This window comes from Nomascus leucogenys, chromosome 20 (assembly GCF_006542625.1).
Source record: "Nomascus leucogenys isolate Asia chromosome 20, Asia_NLE_v1, whole genome shotgun sequence".
In the NCBI taxonomy this organism is placed as follows: domain Eukaryota; kingdom Metazoa; phylum Chordata; class Mammalia; order Primates; family Hylobatidae; genus Nomascus; species Nomascus leucogenys.
Genome location: NC_044400.1, coordinates 1108033 through 1125915, shown reverse-complemented (window position 1 = coordinate 1125915; position 17883 = coordinate 1108033). Strand labels below are relative to the sequence as shown.

The 17883-nt window shown below is 56.4% G+C and overlaps 1 protein-coding gene and 1 pseudogene across 3 annotated transcripts in view; one reads left to right on the top strand and one right to left on the bottom strand.

Moving 5' to 3' along the window:
• The window catches only part of C20H7orf50 (chromosome 20 C7orf50 homolog), a 124782-nt gene that overhangs the window by 24486 nt on the left and 82413 nt on the right, over nucleotides 1-17883 (top strand). The window lies entirely within an intron of this gene.
• Nucleotides 16871-17823, bottom strand: LOC115831782 (annotated as a pseudogene).

The following is a 17883-nucleotide window of genomic DNA, read 5'->3' as shown; positions in this document are numbered from 1 at the left end:
GTTTACTGCAGATTAGACAGGCAGACTGCAAAGTACCAAGCCAGACATTAAATGTTTTTTGTTGTTTTTTTGGCCTTTTTTTTTTTTTTTTTTTTTTTTTTTGAGGCGGAGTCTCGCTCTGTCGCTCAGGCTGGAGTGCAGTGGTGCGATCCCGGCTCACTGCAACCTCCACCTCCCGGGTTCAAGCAGTTCTCTGCCTTGGCCTCCGGTGTAGCTGGGACTACAGGCGTGTGCCACCACACCCAGCGTGATTGCTTTAATTTCAGCTTCTTAGATTATGGTTGCTGGTCATTTTCCGTGTACATACTGGTCATTTATTTTTGTGAATTGCCTGTGTATGGTTTTTTTTTTTTAACCACTTCTATTGTAATTTATCTTTTCTGTACTGATTTGCAAACACACTTCTTAAACTAAGAGCCTGTATCTTTCCTTCATGTTTCAAATATTTTTCCAGTTGGGCTGTTTGTGTTTATGGCTTTTGCCCTACACAGATAGCGGCCTCCCACGCCCCACAGCGCTGTGGCCGCACAGGCCCCGCGAGGCCCGTGTGCCGGTCTGCTCCCTCGGGATGCGGCCCCATGGTGGATCTCCCCAAACCCCCGACACCCGCTCCCGCTCTGCCCCACGGGAGCCATGGGAAGACGTGGCGGGAGGCGCGGGAAGAGCGCTCAGGCTGCCCAGGCGGCCGTGCCCTCCCACTGAGGGGCCCTTCCCAGCTTCCGTTAGATTTGGAGACCTTGGCCCGGGAGGTGCCGGCGCAGGGAGAGGGGTGAAGGGTCTTCCGTGGCTGGCTTTTCCTCTCGGAGCCGCACCACGAAGATGGAAGCCCTGCTCGGCATCCTTGTCGTCGGAGGACGTTCCTCCCTGATTTTCACGACAGATTGTTTAGCGTAGCTTTTGGTGGTGGTGTGTGCGCTTTTCTTTCTGGCATCTCAAGGCATTTTGGCGGGAAGCTAGGGCCGGCTGCGTGGGGATTGCTACCACATGCGCTTGTGCTGCCAGAGCTCTTCCACAGACTGAGCCCTGCCTCGGCCGGCGCGAGCTCCTCCGTCTCCCGTGGGCACCCACTCGCCTCTGCGCTTGAGGCAGATTTGCGTAGCCTCCGTGTCTGGGCATGGAGGGCCCGGGAGAAGGTGCCGGCATTGGTGTCCTCCCCACGCTGCCCTCCGGTCATTACTGTAGCCCTGGACCCAGCCCAGGGCCCGGCGAGGCGGCGCTCGCACTGGCATTGTGGAGAGAGCGGAGGTAGAGTCTGCCCGTGAGGAGGTGAGGATGGAGGTGGTTGCCTGGTAGACAGAGATATGTCTTTGCTGGCATCTGGACCGAAAGTCACCCGTGGCGCCGAGACGCAGAGGCACGTGGGAATCGGGAAGCTGTTCTGCCCCAGGGCCTGGCGGGTGAGAAGGGCTCCGCCGCCCGCGGAGGGGTGAGTGGGGAGGGCCTGGGGGCTGGAAGGGCTCCATTGCCCACGGTGTGAGTGGGGAGGGCCTGGAGGGGGCGAAAGGCCCCGCCGGCCACGGAGGGGGTGAGTGGGGAGGGTCTGGCGGGCGGGAAAGGCTCCGTCGCCCACCGAGGGGTGAGTGGGGAGGGCATGTCCACCTGTTCCGTGTTCACACCTGCAGACTAAAGTCACCGCACTCCAGGGTGGGGAGCGACTGCGTGCTGAGCTGCAAGTCAAATGGAGTGTTACACTCTAGCCTTTACAAAAATGAGCAGTGAAAGTGTTTTTTATATGCTATTAGGAACCACACAGGAATGGGGGGCCTCGGGGACCATGCGTGTGGGCTGGATTTCCAAGGTGATCTTCAGGCCTGTGGTTTTCAGCCTGTTGGGATTAGGACCACTTGAAGAGTCTTAATTCTTTTATTGGATTAAGGTATTTTAAAATTGTTTAAAACAAATACATGCTTGTCATAAAAGTTTAGGTAATGCAGATATATAGAACTTCTGTCAATATGGTGGATTGCTCAACATGGGAAATAGTCCCTTTTGCCTCAAACACATAAAAATACCGGAACAGGCTGGGCGTGGTGGCTCTGAGCACTTTGGGAGGTGGTGGTGGGCGGATCACCTGAGGTCAGGAATTTGAGACCAGTCTGGCCAATATGTTGAAACCCTGTCTGTACAAAAAATAGAAAAAATAGCTGGTGTGATGGTGGGGCGCCTGTGATCCCAGCTACTTGGGAGGCTGAGGCAGGAGAATCGCTTGAACCTGGGAGGCAGAATTGCAGTGAGCCGAGGTTGCACCACTGCACTCCAGCCTGGGCGACAGAGCGAGACTCCGTCTCAAAATAAAAAAAGCCTGGGAGAAATATCACAGCCAAATTTTCTAGCATAGCTAATTCAAAAACGGGTGGTAAAGAAGAGACCCAGCAGCCACACCAGTGAGGGAGGTGCACACTGGATGGCCCCTAGCAGCATCAAAGCAGGTATACACGGTAGGGACGGGTGTGTCAACAGTGACAGGGCAACCTGGGTGATCTCAGACACTCAGGCAGCAGAGAGTGGAACTCAACTGCCTTCCCAGCCGAGAGCCACTTGTCTTTAAAATGGGAGGTACGAAATCCTCTTATCTGGCTGAGACACATGGCAGGGAAGCTGGAGTGGATAGAAAGCCATCCGCACAGCATCAGAACCCCAGGCAGATTTGCACTGACCTCGCCTCATGGGAACCCCCAGTTGACAAGTCAGCACACCCGTGCGTTTGGGCCGTGAGATTCGTGGAGTCCTCAGCAGATAGATGCAGAGCTGCCCACAGGGCCCGCTAAGGAGAGCAGCCCCCTCTGCTTCCTCCCGGGGTGCGGGACACAGCTCCCCTCTGCTTCCTCCCGGGGTGCGGGACACAGCTCCCCTCTGCTTCCTCCCGGGGTGCGGGACACAGCCCCCCTCTGCTTCCTCCCGGGGTGCGGGACTCCAGTGTGGGACACAGCCCTCTTCTGCTTCCTCCTGGGGTGCGGGACACAGCTCCCCTCTGCTTCCTCCCGGGGTGCAGGACACAGCCCCATCTGCTTCCTCCCAGGGTGCAGGACTCCAGTGTGGGACACAACCCTCTTCTGCTTCCTCCCGGGGCATGGGGCTCCAGTTCGGGAAGGTCTTCCCTGCAGGCCGCTGGTGGGATTCGGGGAAGAACTTGCAGACTGTGCATCACAGTGGTACAGTTGGGGGGAGAGAACCGCTAGTGTTCATAAGATTGTCAAAAAGAGTTCAGAGCCCTGTCCAGTAGTTCTGTCTTGTTGACTGAGCTTTTAGCCTGTGCTTTGCAGCTTGTGGCCAGCATGGTGTTGGAAGCCACAGCCAATTCTGTGATTGGGAGACAGAACCTTCATCTTGTGGTTTTATTCTCTGTAGAGTGGGAAGAAGCCACCAGCTTCTCTGGGTTAAGGGGCAGGAGGCAGAGTCATGTCTGTTGGTGGTTCCGTAGTCACTGGCTTCTGTGTAGTGGGTTCTTGATAAATGGCAGTTTTCTCTTTTTTGCAGGTGGGACCGTATTTGTTGACCTGTGCGGAGCTGGGTGTCTGTGAGCGCCTCATGGGCTCTCTCCCGTTCCTAGACGGGCTGCGGAGTGCCCACTGCACTTGGGGAGGGTGGGTTGCAGACGGGGGTAAGCGGCAGTTTTTCCGGGTGGATGTCGGCCTTGCTCACAGTGCACGTGGACACGTGGCTTCCTCTGTGGCTCTTTCCTTTCCTCCCTTCTCTTCACGGTTCTGCAATACTGAGCATTGGAGCTTCCTTCCTTCCTGGAGTCGAGTCTGTTCTTTCCAGGCAGAGCTGACGCTGCGCAGGCAGGGGAAGAGGCTGGTGCCGGCAGGGCTGCGCTTCCCCGTGGCCTGGTGTAGTCCCAGCAAGACCTGCTGTGGGGGCTCCTGGCTGTGGTCACGGTGGGCAGGGAGCTGCATCCCTCTGTCCGGCCTGGCTGTGCACCACGGTTTGGCTTCCTCTTTGTGTGTTCACCTGGCCCAGCTGCCCTTCGCCACTGCAGAAACAGCATGGAGGGAAGGGGGCGGCAGATTCAGACTTGAGGTCAGTTGGTCTTTTGGGAGCTGGGAGCGCAGCCAGGGATTCCCCTCCGGCAGCACCGGCATCTTCTCTGGTTTCTTTTCTGGGCGCACCCCACACCCAGTAAGCCCTGTCTTGTCTACCTTTGAAATACACCCTGAGTGGGGCCCTTCTGCCCGCCCCAGGCCCGTCGCCCTCACCAGGCTGCACCTGTTCTCCCGCCTGCCTTCCCGTTTGCTCATGTGGGCCGGGCTCCTCCCGACGTGTCAATCCGTCTGTGCTGCCAGCAGACTCCGTGGAAGCTCTCGGCCCCTCCAGCCTGGGTCTGGCCCCTGCCTGCCCCTCCCCACGTCGATCCCCTCCTGCATTCCTCTCCCTGCTACTCTGTCCTGGCCTCTCTTGGTTCTGTCCTCTCCCCCACATGGCACCCAGAACACAGGGGCCCTGAGAAGCGCTGGATGGACGCGTCTCTGGGGCTTTGCTCTGGCTGGGTCTGGATGGCCCTCTGATGGCCAGACGCACACACCCTTGAGTCTGTGCAGGGACCAGGTGGCTGTCTCTGTTGGGCGAGTTGGCGGTGGCATCTGCACGTGGAGAGTCTGCATGGCTGGCAGAGCCGGACAGCCTGAGTAATCGGCCAGGCAGCGTGCGGGACTCGAGGATGGGAGCTGTGAGCAGCAGGGAGAAGCTACTTCCTCAGCGTCTGCACCGTGCATGCCTTGGAAACGCTCTGCATTTCCCGTTCATCTCCTAAGTAAACAGCATCGAAATCATACGAGGAAAAGTTGAGCGAGGAAAGCAACTCCCTCTGCCCCTTCACCTCTCACCTCTCCCCTCCGTGTGCTTCTCTCTGTTCCTGTGATATGGACGCGTCTTTCTGACACAGCCGAACACTCAGCATAGATTTGATTTATACATGGCCTTTTAATATCATTCTTAATTTAATTTTAAAAACAAAGCCTTTTCCTCCTCTTTTTAAAAGTAAAACACACCCATTATGAAAAATACAGAAAACATGGAAACGTTTAGAAAGAGAAATGTTAGCCAAGCGTGGTGGCGGGTGCCTGTAATCTCAGCTACTCAGGAGGCTGAGGCAGGAGAATTGCCTGAACCTGGGAGGCGGAGGTTGCAGTGAGCCGAGATCACGCCACTGCCCTCCAGCCTGGGCGACAGAGCGAGACTTTGTCTTAAAAAATAAATAAATAAAATAAGAAAGAGAAATATTTGGTACATTTTCACATGCTTCTAATTTTTTTTCTAAGTATTTTTAAAAGCATGGTGGGCCTCCAGGTTTTGCATGTCGTGTCACCACAGTAATTTGTGGAGTGAGTAACGATCAGGATCTCACAGTTCATTGATTCCTTTGCTGCTTTTGAGACTGAACCACAGGCCACCCCATGAGGCAGCCCGTTTTTCTCAGGCACCTGCTCTTAGAGGCTGGGGCGTCACCCTCGGGCTCCAGAAGCCTGTTCCACAGCCAGCTGGCGGCAGAACCAGGCCGGCACCTTGGGTCTCCTGACTGAAGCTGTTTCCGGGGCTGTCTTCTTGGCGTCGTTAGGACATGTCACTTGGTCACCATATTGAAATTGCTGGTCACGGTGTACGTTTGGTATTTTAAGCTGAAGTGAGATGTTATTCCAGAGGGGCCCAGAGCCTGTGGCACGTCCATGCTCCTGCCCCAGCCCTTTAACCCAGGATTGTAACGCCTCTTCCTTCATGACAACTATTTTTCTTTTATAAAATTGCGATACATAGTAAGAAAATAGAGAGTGCAGAAGCATAGGCTTCCTGTCTGTCCTTCTCTTCTGCTGCGATTATCTCCACTTCCTGACTGTTCAAAGGAAGCCTCTGAACTTATTGTTCTCAGTTAAGTGAACTAACATCACATTTATTCAAGGAAGCTTATTTCATTATAACATTCACTCGTGTTTATAAAGAATATTAGTCACTGGCTAAGCGGATAGTGTGCTCCAGAAAGTTCTTCAGTTTTGGGTCTAAAGTACCAGAATGGACAGATGAGGCTGCATATTTGTACAGTCTTTTCAAAATTATTTTTGTAGTGGTATGAGCAGATTTCCCAGGACGGAGCATTCACAGCTGGGAAAACAGTTGTTGCTTTGAAGATGGTTTTCCCAGGCACCCGACTCACGTCTCCTGCTGTCAGGCGCATAAACAGTGTCTAGTTTAAACTTGCTGCGCTCCTGGTAATCCTGAGTGGCACGGGGTGGCCTTTCCACGTAAGCTGTGCGAGCCCCTCGGGAACACAGTCTTGCTGACCTGGAGGAAAGCTCTGCTGTGATTTGCCCAGAGCTGCAGTAGTGACGTGCGGGCATCAGGGTGTGCAAGCACCTTGGAGCCACCGGCCTCTCAGGTGTCTGAGCTTTCATTTGCTGCTCATAGATGACGTGAATGTATTAGAGATGGGTCTCGCTGTTTCCCAGGCTGGAGTGCAGTCACTATTCACAGGCATGATCATAGCTCACCGCAGCCTCGAACTCCTGGGCCCAGCAATCCTCCCGCCTCGGCCTCCCGGGCCGCTGCACGCGGCGGATGATGCTTTTAAAGGCTGGTAAATAAATCCAGTGCTGAGGCCCTGCCCACGGTTCAGGACTCAGCATAGATGCCACCTCAACACAGGTACTTGGGTCCCGCCTGGCAGTGTGAGATGGTAACGTGATGGGGCCAAAACCTGTGGGTGCCACGGCAGAGCCTGGGGGGTGCTAGCATGGGGCTGGTGCTTAGGTGGCATGGAGCACAGACCCTGGAGCTTGGTGGGAACTTACTCCCTGGGCAGGGGCCAGCGCTGCTGTGGGCCACAGGCCGGGGTTCCTTCCAGCTCTCCCCTGCCCCACCGGGTACTCTCCACGCTGCCTGGTCCTTGGGAGCCCACCCCCAAGCTAGTTCCGGGTTGGGTGCCCTCTGCACACCTGTGTCTCACCGTGAAGTGGGTACAACCACAGACCCGTCTCGGGCCGGGGAGATGCCATGAGAGTGCACAGGAGATGGAGCACAGCCCTCTCCTGTGTAGGGTGGGGACATCACCATGTTTAAACTCGATCATAATGGAAGTGTGGTCTGAATTTCTGAAGTCAGGCTTTGTAGCAGGAAGTCTGGCTTTGTCAGCAGTTTCATCAGCAAATGTCTGCTGATACAGTTGAACTTGGGAAATGGAAATACAAATAAGGGCTAATTCGTGTGGTGACAGCCTCCTCAGCTGCAGATATGCTGCCAAGAGGACTGCGTGTTTTGTGGGGTGTAAGGTCATTCTAACGACTGTTGTGTGAATAGCGCCTGATAGCTGGGGTTTTCCTTAAAGAAGCCGAATGACCGTGTCTCCCCGCGCGAGGGTTTTTCTCCAGTAGCCGCTTCCACTTCGACGCTTTCACCCGAGAATCTCAGCCCAGGGGATGAAGCTTTCTTCCTTGCCCAGCATGGACACTTGTCTTTTGCCACAGAGTCGGGTGTGGGAGGAAGTTTAGTTTGGATAGCCACGTAAACACCTTTCCCTGTGGCCTGCAACGTTAACACCTTTCCCTGTGGCCTGCAACGTTCCACACCGTTTATGTGTGAACTGGCCGCACCCGCGCCTCCCAGACGGGGCTGCCAGGGAGGAGGGCCCGGGAGACCCCGTGCAGACCCCGGCCTGCACGCCGCGGAGGTCTGCTCTCAGACATGTGGTGGGCTCCGTGTCACAGGTAAGGGGTTGGGGTCTAGACAGAAGCAGAGTGTCTCTCTCTTCCCGCTCCCTGGTGTGCCCACCTCCCTGCATGGTGTTTCTGTTCAAGCTGCTGCAGGGGACAGGGTTTTTTTCCTCCAGACTCTATTTTGCCACAAGGAAGAGCTGCTGTCCTTTTTCTTACTGAAGCCCCCGATTCTGTGTCTGATGTCGCTGACGCTGTGCCTGCTTTCCTGCCCGTGTGCAACTTCCCAATCCCACCACACGTGCTCACTTCCCAAGAGTGAGGCGGGCACCGTGCCTGCAGGCGGCCCACCCTCAGGGAAGAATCACGGGAAAGGGGCACAGGATCACGGTTCAGTGGGTCACCCGTTCTCCAGGTCGCCCGCTGGGGTCTCTTCTGAGTGCACCTTCCTTTCTCTCCTAAAGCTTTTTAATAAACGTCCACTCCTGCTCTGAAAAAAAAAAAAAAAAAGTTTTAAAAACAGGTGAATGGAAGGTGGGCGTGGTTTGAAACACCCCTTTGGTTTTACCAAAGAAGCAAGACCGTTCCCTGTGGAAGTGACAGTGACCTGGTGTTGAACTCCAGCGTGGCTGGAGCTGTGAGCTTCACAGTTGTGGATGAGCGGAAGAACTTGATTGTGGCTGCAGAGGCCGACTTTTCCCTTCTTCTCCCCCTCCTCTTATTGTAAGATACGCAAATCAAGAGCTGTCTGCAGCTTTAGTGGGACTGCACGGTGGAGAAGGGAACTGCCACCACTGCTGGGCCCAGCTCCTCGCCTCTGTCTAGAGCCCTGTGCCGGGCGTGCAGCTCTGAATAATGCAGTTGGCTTTGCCTGTGGGTGGACTTTGGACGGAGTTTGTGTTTTGCCGTTTTTTTGTGTGTTTTTCTTTTCTGGCTGGCTGCACTTGGCACCGGCCTGTTGCCTGTAGCTCTGGATGGTTAACGTGGGTGGTGCACGTGCCCCAAAGCCAGGTCTGTGGTCAGGGGACATGCTGCCCAGCCCCTGAGGGGAGAGCGCTCTGCTGCGACGGCGTCTATGGGCAAGACCTGCATTTCACACGCTGCCAAGGCACTGCAGCTTGTTCCTGGCTCGGCCACTGCCTGTTGAACCAGAGAGCAGGGTGAAGGTGGCCCTAGCGAGCCGAGACTCAGGAGCGAGCCTCGCTTTCTGGAGGCCGAGCAGGGCTTCGTGCTGTGTCCGCAACGCACACCTCCTTGCTTGTGATTGCCTGGGGCAGCTGACATCTCCCTGGGCCTGCGGCCGGCCCCTCATTGCAGAGAGCTGCGGGCTGCATGGATACCGAGGCTGGGAGTTCAGGCTGCCGCGGCCGTGCTGAGTGGGCCCTCTCAGGAGGCGCGCCATGGGCAGGGCCGGGTGCTGGGACACGGGACGGTCCATCCTGCAAGGAACCTGAGCTGTTGCGTGAAGGCTGATCCCGGCGAGAATCAGACAGGAGGCCAAAGGTGCAGAGCTCTAGAAGTTGTCCAGGAACAGCCGGGGAAGGGGCGGGAGCAGGAAGGAAGGGGCTCTGTGTAAGGAGCCGCTCACTGTGTCGTGTTCAGAGGCTCAATCAGCAGATGCTCACATTCTACAGAGCCAGCCCCTGGTCCAACGCCGCACGCGCCTGCTCTGAGAGTAGCTGGGCCCCTTCCGGGACTCCCAGCAGCTGACTTCTGGCGGTAAGTTTCAGGTGGAGTCCACCCCAGTACCTGGGCTCAGCAGCACACCAGCTTCCGGGGCCCTTTTGTTCCTGGGCTCAGCAGCACACCAGCTTCTGGGGCCCTTTTGTTCTTGGGCTCAGCAGCACACCAGCTTCCAGGGCCTTTGTTCTGTGCTCCTTTGGCTTTTTAACCCTTGTTCCCAGGCGCCATCCTCCACCCACCAGACAATGGCAGAAGTCAGACCAACCGCAGCAGCTGACGTTTCCCGGCAACACAGCCTGGGCGTGTGCGAGAGCGGAGTCTGCAGGAGTGTGCGCACGTACACGCCTGCCCTCGTGGCGCACGTGTCACCTCAGGGGCCACCATGACACTGGGATCCTGTGTTCCCTGACATGGGCTGTGTCCTTCCGAGTGGACCGTGAGCCTCCCTGATGGGCTGTGCCTGCGGTGGAAGGGCCTTTGCAGACCCCGCCTAGGCCAGGAGCAGGGGCGCACAGGGCTCTGTGCCTGCGTCTGTGGGCCTCCCCCATCTCTGCCCCTCAGCTGTCCTTTTGGGGTGTCGTCTGTGCCTGTGGGCGAGATGGGTAAAGTGCTCAGAAAAGGTTTTTTTTTTTTTACCACAAGAAGCCCCTGTGGAGGCAGGGAGGCAGAGGGGACAGTGAGGGGCTCTGGCTAGGGACATTTCACAGATGGCCCCTCCCCCAGCCCCCACTTTGTTTCCGCTAGAGCTGGGTCAGCCGACTTACCACCTGCCAGAGAGCCAGGAAGGCAGGGGCTGGTCACGTCTGGAGCAAAGGTCTCCAGCCATGGCTTCTCGAGGGTGCACGGCCCAGGCTCCCCAGCTGACGCCGCTTGACAAGGTGGAGTCTTTTCCTCCGCAGGCTCAGACAGAAGCTCCTGCCGCGGTGATGGGCCACGCGCCTCAGAGCTCAGACCTGTCCCGGGTCTGTGCAGCCTGCATGTGGCCTGCACCCACAGCTGTGGCTTTGCCTGCCTCTGGTGTCCACTCTCTCCCAGAGAATTGGTCACTAGCCGGACGTGAAGAGCGAGAGCGGCGTGAACAGCGGCACCCAGCCTCTGTTGGCTCCAGTGGGCTGGCAGCAGCTTCAGGAGGCCTGAGAAGAGGCCCAGTGCCAGCAAACGAGACATGGGGCTCCACTGGGGGCTCATATGGGGCAGGGTGCAGTGGTGGCCGGCTGGACAGGAGAACGCACCTGCTTGAAAAAGGCATGTGGCGTGTACAGCATTTCCACTCAGCACCCTCCACCTGGCAACCTTCATTTAACCCAGAACACAGGCTCTCCCTCCCATTTGGCCTGCGGTGCACAGAACGGGGACGGGGGCTCAAATGTTCCTCTTAAATGAGAAGTGGATTATCCAGTTGTCCATACCCAGGTTCCATAGCTCAGATCGGAACTCCGAACCCACCCTCAGATGCATCTGTTGCATGGCGTCACTCAGGGTTTGCCGCGGCCGAGTCGCCGCCATCAGGTGCGTCTGCCACACCGTGGCCTGAATGATGTACCCTTGTCTTCTGGAGTTCTGAGCAAATCGCCCACTGAGAAGTGTCTGCGAACAGCACACAGCTGCCCAGTGAGAAGCGTCTGGGAACAGCACACAGCAAACGAGACAACAGCTTGTGTCCTCACGTGGCCACATCTGTGCACAGGTCAGACGGCAACACCCAGGCAGCCTGACCCAGCCCTGGTAACCGAGCTCTGCAGGAGGCGGAGCTGGCATCTCCACTTTCTGAGGCAGTCCAGAGTGACTCAGTCAATTCAGCTTTAATTTTGACTAACGTTCTTTTCCTCCATTTTTAATTTAAAAGCACATCCAAAGATACCCCAGGTAATGAGTTTCCCACCATGGAGAAGAAAATTAAAGCTTGAGTTACCAGGCAGTGAGTGAGAAGAGAAAACTTTAATTAGAAGCTTCACAATAAATGTTGGAGGATGGCGTCTAGGATTCCAGATGGCGGAAACCCTTCCGCTCTTAGGAAATGTTTTGTGGCTGTTAACGAAGTGTGTGTGGAGTGTTGGGCTGGCGTCCCCATGGCCTACCAGCATGGGGCGGCCATTAGGCAGCACTGTCCGATGGTGGCCTGTGCTTCAGAGGGACAGAATTGGTCTGCAGAGACCAGCGACGCTCTGGAAGGGAAGGCCGGCTGCAGGAACACGACAGCGACGCTCTGGAAGGGAAGGCCGGCTGCAGGAACACAGCCTGGCGCTTGAGTGGCTACTGGGGTCTCAACGGCAGCTTTACTGAGATGTAATTTACATAGCAGAAATCCACTCTTCTGAAGTGTGTACCTCGGTGATTTTTAGTCACAGGCTTGTGCAGCCATCGCCACAATCTAATTCTAGAACGTTTTCTTCACCCCCAGGGAAACCCCATTGCCCGTCAGCAGTGACTGCCCGTCCCCCACTCACCCCAGCCCCCGCAGCCGCTTCCCAGCCTTCTGTCCTGTGGACCTGTCTGCCCTGCACATTTCACGTCGGCGGACACACGCAGTGGACACTGTGCTCCTGTCTGCTTTATCTCACCTAGTGTGGCAGCTCCACACTCATGTCTGCTTTATCTCACTGAGTGTGGTGTCTCCACTCATATCTGCTTTATCTCACCTAGCGTGGCAGCTCCACTCATGTCTGCTTTATCTCACTGAGTGTGGTGTCTCCACTCATATCTGCTTTATCTCACCTAGCGTGGCAGCTCCACTCGTGTCTGCTTTATCTCACTGAGCGTGGCAGCTCCACTCATATCTGCTTTATCTCACCTAGCGTGGCAGCTCCACTCGTGTCTGCTTTATCTCACTGAGCGTGGCAGCTCCACTCATGTCTGCTTTATCTCACCAAGTGTGGTGTCTCCACTCATATCTGCTTTATCTCACTGAGTGTGGCAGCTCCACTCGTGTCTGCTTTATCTCCCTGACTGTGACTTTATCTCCTTGACCATGGCGTTTCCAGGTCCACCGGGCTGTAGTGTGGTCCACGCTTTGTTCCTTTTCATGGCAGAGTAATATTCAGCTGTTGGATAGACTGATTTTGTTTTTCCATCTATCGGCTCATGGACATCTGGGCTGTTTCCACGTGTTGATTCTTGTGGACAGTGCTGCTGTGGACATTCACGAACAAATGCTTGCTTGGATGCATGTTTCCTCTTCTTTGAGGCTGATCCATGGGCGTGGAGTGGATAACATTTGTCCTGTGCGTTTGCTGTGCACCCACCCCACTTGCTGTGTGCACCCTGCCTCCACGGAGCTTCTTGGGGGTGACTTGCACAGTCCTGTCTTTTCCCTCTGTGCACTCCAGTGTGGGCTTCCTAAGAAGCATGGTTGCCCGTCTCGGGAAACTGGACGTTGAGGCAGCACTTTTATCTCCCAGGGTATTCCATTCTTGTTGACTGACCCCATAAAATCCTTCATGACACTTTTTTCCTTCTGGTAGAGCACCCGTCTAGGATCCCTGTTGCGTCGAATTGTTACATATCTTTCCTCTTTCTGAGTTTGGGACTGTTGCTCTGCCTTTGTCTTTTGTCACGTGGACATTTTTGATGCATCCTGGTTCCCCATCGTCCCTTCCTGTTTATCTCACATTCCCTCCTGATGAGACTCAGGCTGTGCGTTCCTAGATCACAGCACGAGACGCACCCTTCTCAGGGTGTAGCATCTGGACTGGCCTCCTTGTTGGTGCTGTCCATGTGATCACCCAGCGAGGGGCTGTCCCGTCTCCGCTGTGTGGTGACCTTCCCCCGGGCACTAATGAGCCATCCGTGGGGGACAGGTAGGCTCTGCAGTCCCCTGCACCTCACTGCCCCCCAAGATTTGCCCTCCATTTGTGACTGTTACCTGCCCCCATCTCCCTCTGAAAGGCGCAGAGTGATGCTTTTCCAACTACTTTACCAGCCAGCACTTTATTAGAAACGAGACTCTTCCCATTCATGCATTCTTTCATTTTGTTTAAATTATATTAGGTCTGTTTGTTGTTGGAGTGGACTTGCGGACTTCTGCTTTTCATGGTCTATCACGATTGTCTCTTCTTACTCATCTTACTGCTCATGTTGTGCCAGCTTTGTCGAGGACACCCTGTGTCCTTTGGGTGTCACCTGACGTGCTCTTGGAGCCTTTCTTGCCTCAGCCAGAACCACCTGTCCCAGGCTCATCTTGTCTCTCCCTGCCCCGGCCAAAATCAGCCATTTCTCCCGGAGTCCTGGGCCCTTCTGGAGGGTGGCAGTGTTTGGGGCCAGGCCCGGTGCAGGTGGGCTGCAGAGATAAGAGCTTGGAACATGTGAGCATGTGTCTGTGTGTGTTCAAACATGTGCACACTGTAGACATGTACTCACAAGCACGCTCAGGATGTGCACACACAGACGTGTGCGTGTACTTGCATAGTCTGTGTGCTGCTTCTTACTTTAAATGTCTGGGTTAAGCCTTGGCCTCAGCCCTGACCCGTTCCCATGGGCTCCCCTCGCCTGCCCTGTCTCCCGCCTCTGCCGGGAGTGGAGCCTCCTCACATTGCCTCATGTGCCCAGTTCACAGGGCGTCTAAGATGGCTTCGGAATGGCTTCCCACCCCGCCACAGAAACACCCTCCTAAGAAGGTTTCTTTGTAGTTCTCTCCCCCACCCTGCCCCCCCAAGACTGCAGGTGAGTGGGCGTGTGAGCATAAGTGAGCCCACCGCTGCCGCTTCTCACTGAGTGGGAGGTGCGGGGCCTGGGAAGGGCGGGTAGGCCGTGTCACTCTCGTAAGGTCAGGAGTTAATTGTTAAGCACAAAGAACGATGAGGTCATGTTCAGTGCTAACACGGGGGTTTTTCCCATGCTTGCAGCTACATACTTTTGAGCTCTTTATGGGGTTTAAAAAGCACTTATGTATAGGAGAGTTGGGTTACCAGGAAACAACAGAGCAGTTAAGACGCCTTGATTTTATCTCACCGTGAGCCTGCCAAAAATAATTACATTTGCCCTGGCTCCCAGGCAAGCGCTTGAGAAGGGCGTGTGTGGCTGGGCCGGCGGCACCCGCAGAGTCCCTGCCCGGCCTGCTGGTCTCTGTCCTACAGCTCCCAGCTCTGGGATCTCAGGGTCAGGGACTCCAGGGCCCAGGGTCCAAGGCTGGCTCTACTACGTGGGGACCTCAGTGTTGCACCTGCCCCTACCGCAGCCCGATGGCTTGACTGCTGGGTGCCTGTCACTCCTGTGACTGGCCTTAGAGCAGTGCCGCTGCCAGCTTCACAGGTCGAGAGTCTGCTTCCGGTGGTTAGATGGCGGCGTGTCAGCTCTGTCTGCCCAGAGCCTTGGGCAAGTCCCCAGAAGAGACCTGGTGGAGAGGAGTGGCGTAGCGGGGTGGCCTGATGCTTCCACACACTCACAGCCGTGTCTGGTGTGGGCAGGATGGAAGCCGCGTCTGCGGCAGGGAGGGAAGGACGCCACAGTCAGCACTGTTCCCTGTGGTGGGTTGACGTGGAGGAATGAGTTGAGTCCTGTCCCTGATTGATGCCTGGGGCTCTGTTCAGAGGCAGTTCCCACCCAGATCACCTTAGGGGAGCCCTCCCCGCTGCCATCCCTGCACTTCCCGCACAGCAGGCTTTAGAGGAGGATGGGCTGGTGACCTTGGGTAACCCCTCAATGCCTATGGCCTCCAGCTCTGTATGATTTCTGCATGGCGTGCTTTTGCCAGTTAGATACCAGGGGTTGCTGAGTGCTACAGAGCGGGCAGGACCATGGGCTTCGAGCCAGGAGAGCGTGGCCGAATTCCTGGCTGTGTCACCCACCATTTAAGGCTTCGAGCAGTGACTGACCCTTCTAGCGCCTCTTTGGCGTGGCGGGGACAGCGCTCACCCCGCGGGGCTACTGTGAGGGGCAGGGACCAGACCACATTTTGCGTGGGTCTCCCCATGTCAGCTCGTCAGAACTGTAAGTCAGAAATGCTGGGTCTCTGGTCTGCGTATTTTAAAGCGTCTGCCCTTGCCCCTGTTGAAGCTGTGTGAATAGGACTGTGTGTGGGGAATGCCTGACAGGTGATTGGGTGCCTGGTGATGGAGCACTCACCCCACCTGCTTTCTGGGACTTGGATGGTTTTTCCCCATCAGCAACACTGAGGTCAAAAAGGGGGCTTCATTGAAGCATGCATCTTGTAAAGAGAGTGCCACGGTGTGTGTGTGTGTGGGGGGGGTGGTTTGGGGGCTGCTGCATGACTGTCCTGGGTATTGTTGTAAAGACAGCGCCCAGGTGTGGGGGGGTTTTGGGGGGCTGCTGCCTGGCTGTCCTGGGCATTGAGTGAGGACATCCCTGGGGAGGAGGGCAAGTCTCGTCCCTGGGGCCTGGAAGGAGCTGCAGAGCATGGCTGTCAGTGTGACGGCTGTGTCCTTTTAGCTGGGGTGACTTGCAGGGCAGGCTCTGGAGGGGCAGAGGGAGGGGTGCGCCGGGCCTGAGTTGTGGCTCAAGCCACACACGGTGCTCTGCAGGACTGTGCCACACGTGAGTCTGGCTTCTGGCTTGGCCACCCCACAGCGATCTCCACTTCCACGAGACCTGTTAGTGTGTGGGAGCCGCCCTGTTCCCAGGCTTCCCGGCGGGCCATTTGTGAGGAAAGCAATCCTGATAGAAGTGGGCACAGAGGCTGCTCCTGCAGGCCATGGTCTGGGCAGCGCTCTCTTCCTGAGGAGCCCGGCACCACGGTGCTGGGGTCATGGAGAATACAGGCCCCACCTGCCTGAGTGACCCAGGCTTCCCACACCCACCGACACACAGCTTCATGTCCCACAGACGGGAGGAGAGAGTTCCCTGGGCTCACTGTGGCTGCGTTCAGTCTTCATTGTGCCGCATCCATTCACCACCTGCTCTTTTGTAGATGTTTTCTTTAATTGGCCTTTTCTTTCAATATATTTGCATATCAAACCGTATGTTATCACAAATAAAAAACAGTATCACAGCTTTAAACAGAACAGAACCGCAAACACGGGAAAAATGAGGGGGTAGTGCAGGCGGCTAGTTCCCTTCACCCACACATCCCGACCCCCTGCACAGGTTTCTGTGAAGATGGAGAAGCAGGCGCTGGTTCAGGTATACCTTGGTAACATCAGGGACAGCTGCTGCCAGGTGGGGGAGGCGGGAAGGAGGGAGCAGCACCAGGATCCAGCCCCGGCGATGGGAGGAGGAGCAGGAACCTTCCCAGCCGGCTGCTCCAGGAGCGCCTGGGTGCCACAGAGCGCTTGGGCCTCGCACGCAGCCGAGAGCCTTCTAGAAAGGCAGCTTAGGTCACACAGGCTGCTGGACAAGGCTGAGCCCTGCCTTCTACATTCATGGGAAGCTCGTCATGGCACCCCAGCATGACACAGAAGTGCCCCCATGGCATTTTGGACAGCCTGGAAATGCCAGGTTAGGTCCAGCTGGCCGGACTCAGAGGCTGGTCTTGTGAGAGTTTTCAGGGTGGCAGGGAAGGGCTGTGTTTTCTGTGAGGAGGGAGGGATTCTCCTGAGAGCCCCATGCCCACCCCACGTCCCACCCCACTTGGCAGACCCCCAAGACAGAGCCTCAGGAAGGATCCGCACATGACTGTTTTATTGACAAAGGCTGAACATCACCAGCCTCGTCAGCTTTTCTTACATTTTATGGGAAGGTTTTTACATCATCACCGCAGTTGTCCCCAACTGTTATTTCTGTAGAAGCAAATTCGTCAGCCACACGTGCTGGAGTATTTCATTGTCCTGGCACCTGACTAACCCACACAGCAGCTCGCGTGGTCCCAGTCCACATGAGTGCAAGTTGCCATGATGATGTCAACAAGCAGTGACTGAACCACCTCAGAGCAGACGGCGGGCACTCCGCAGAGGGGCCCTCCTGCCGCCACAGGCCGGGCACTCTGCAGAGGGACCTTCCTGCCGCCACAGGCCAGGCACTCCGCAGAGGGACCTTCCTGCTGCCCCGGCCGAGCACTGGTGCTCCTCGTGGGCCTGGCGAGGCCGCACAGCGCCATTGCTGCCGTCCTGGAGATGGAGGACGCTCAGGCGTGCATCAGAGCAGCGCGTTTTCCTTTTCCCCTTTAACTCGGCAGTGCGCTAGCTAGCTCAGACCGTGGGCACAGAGGACACACCACGATGTCCAGCTCAGACCCACCAGCACCTTGTGTCTCCAGCGTTACTTCCCCCACGGTGGCAGATTTGCTTTAGGGTTACCGTGTAACTGAGGCGCTTCACCCACAGTGGCCTCTCCATGTGGCTTTCCTGGTCGACGATGTCAGAAATGTTTCCTGTGGCGGCAGGCAGGTGCGGCGGCAGGCAGGGTTGGCGGGGAGGAGCTGGGCGACAGGCTGGTCACCGCTGGCCTTTGGACCCTATGGGGTGAGCGCTTTGGGATTGTAGCAATTCTGTGTGAGGAGTGCAAGGTGACCAGTCGTGAGGTTTCCTTAGCAGCCCCAGGGTGACCAGGCAAGTGTGACCCTCGCGAGGCCCCGAGGAGCCGGAATCCACATCTGACCGCAGTTTAGAGACATGACATGGCCGTGCCTTGTGACCACCCAGGTGCGTGCAGCTCCCGAGTCGCACCCTGGCTG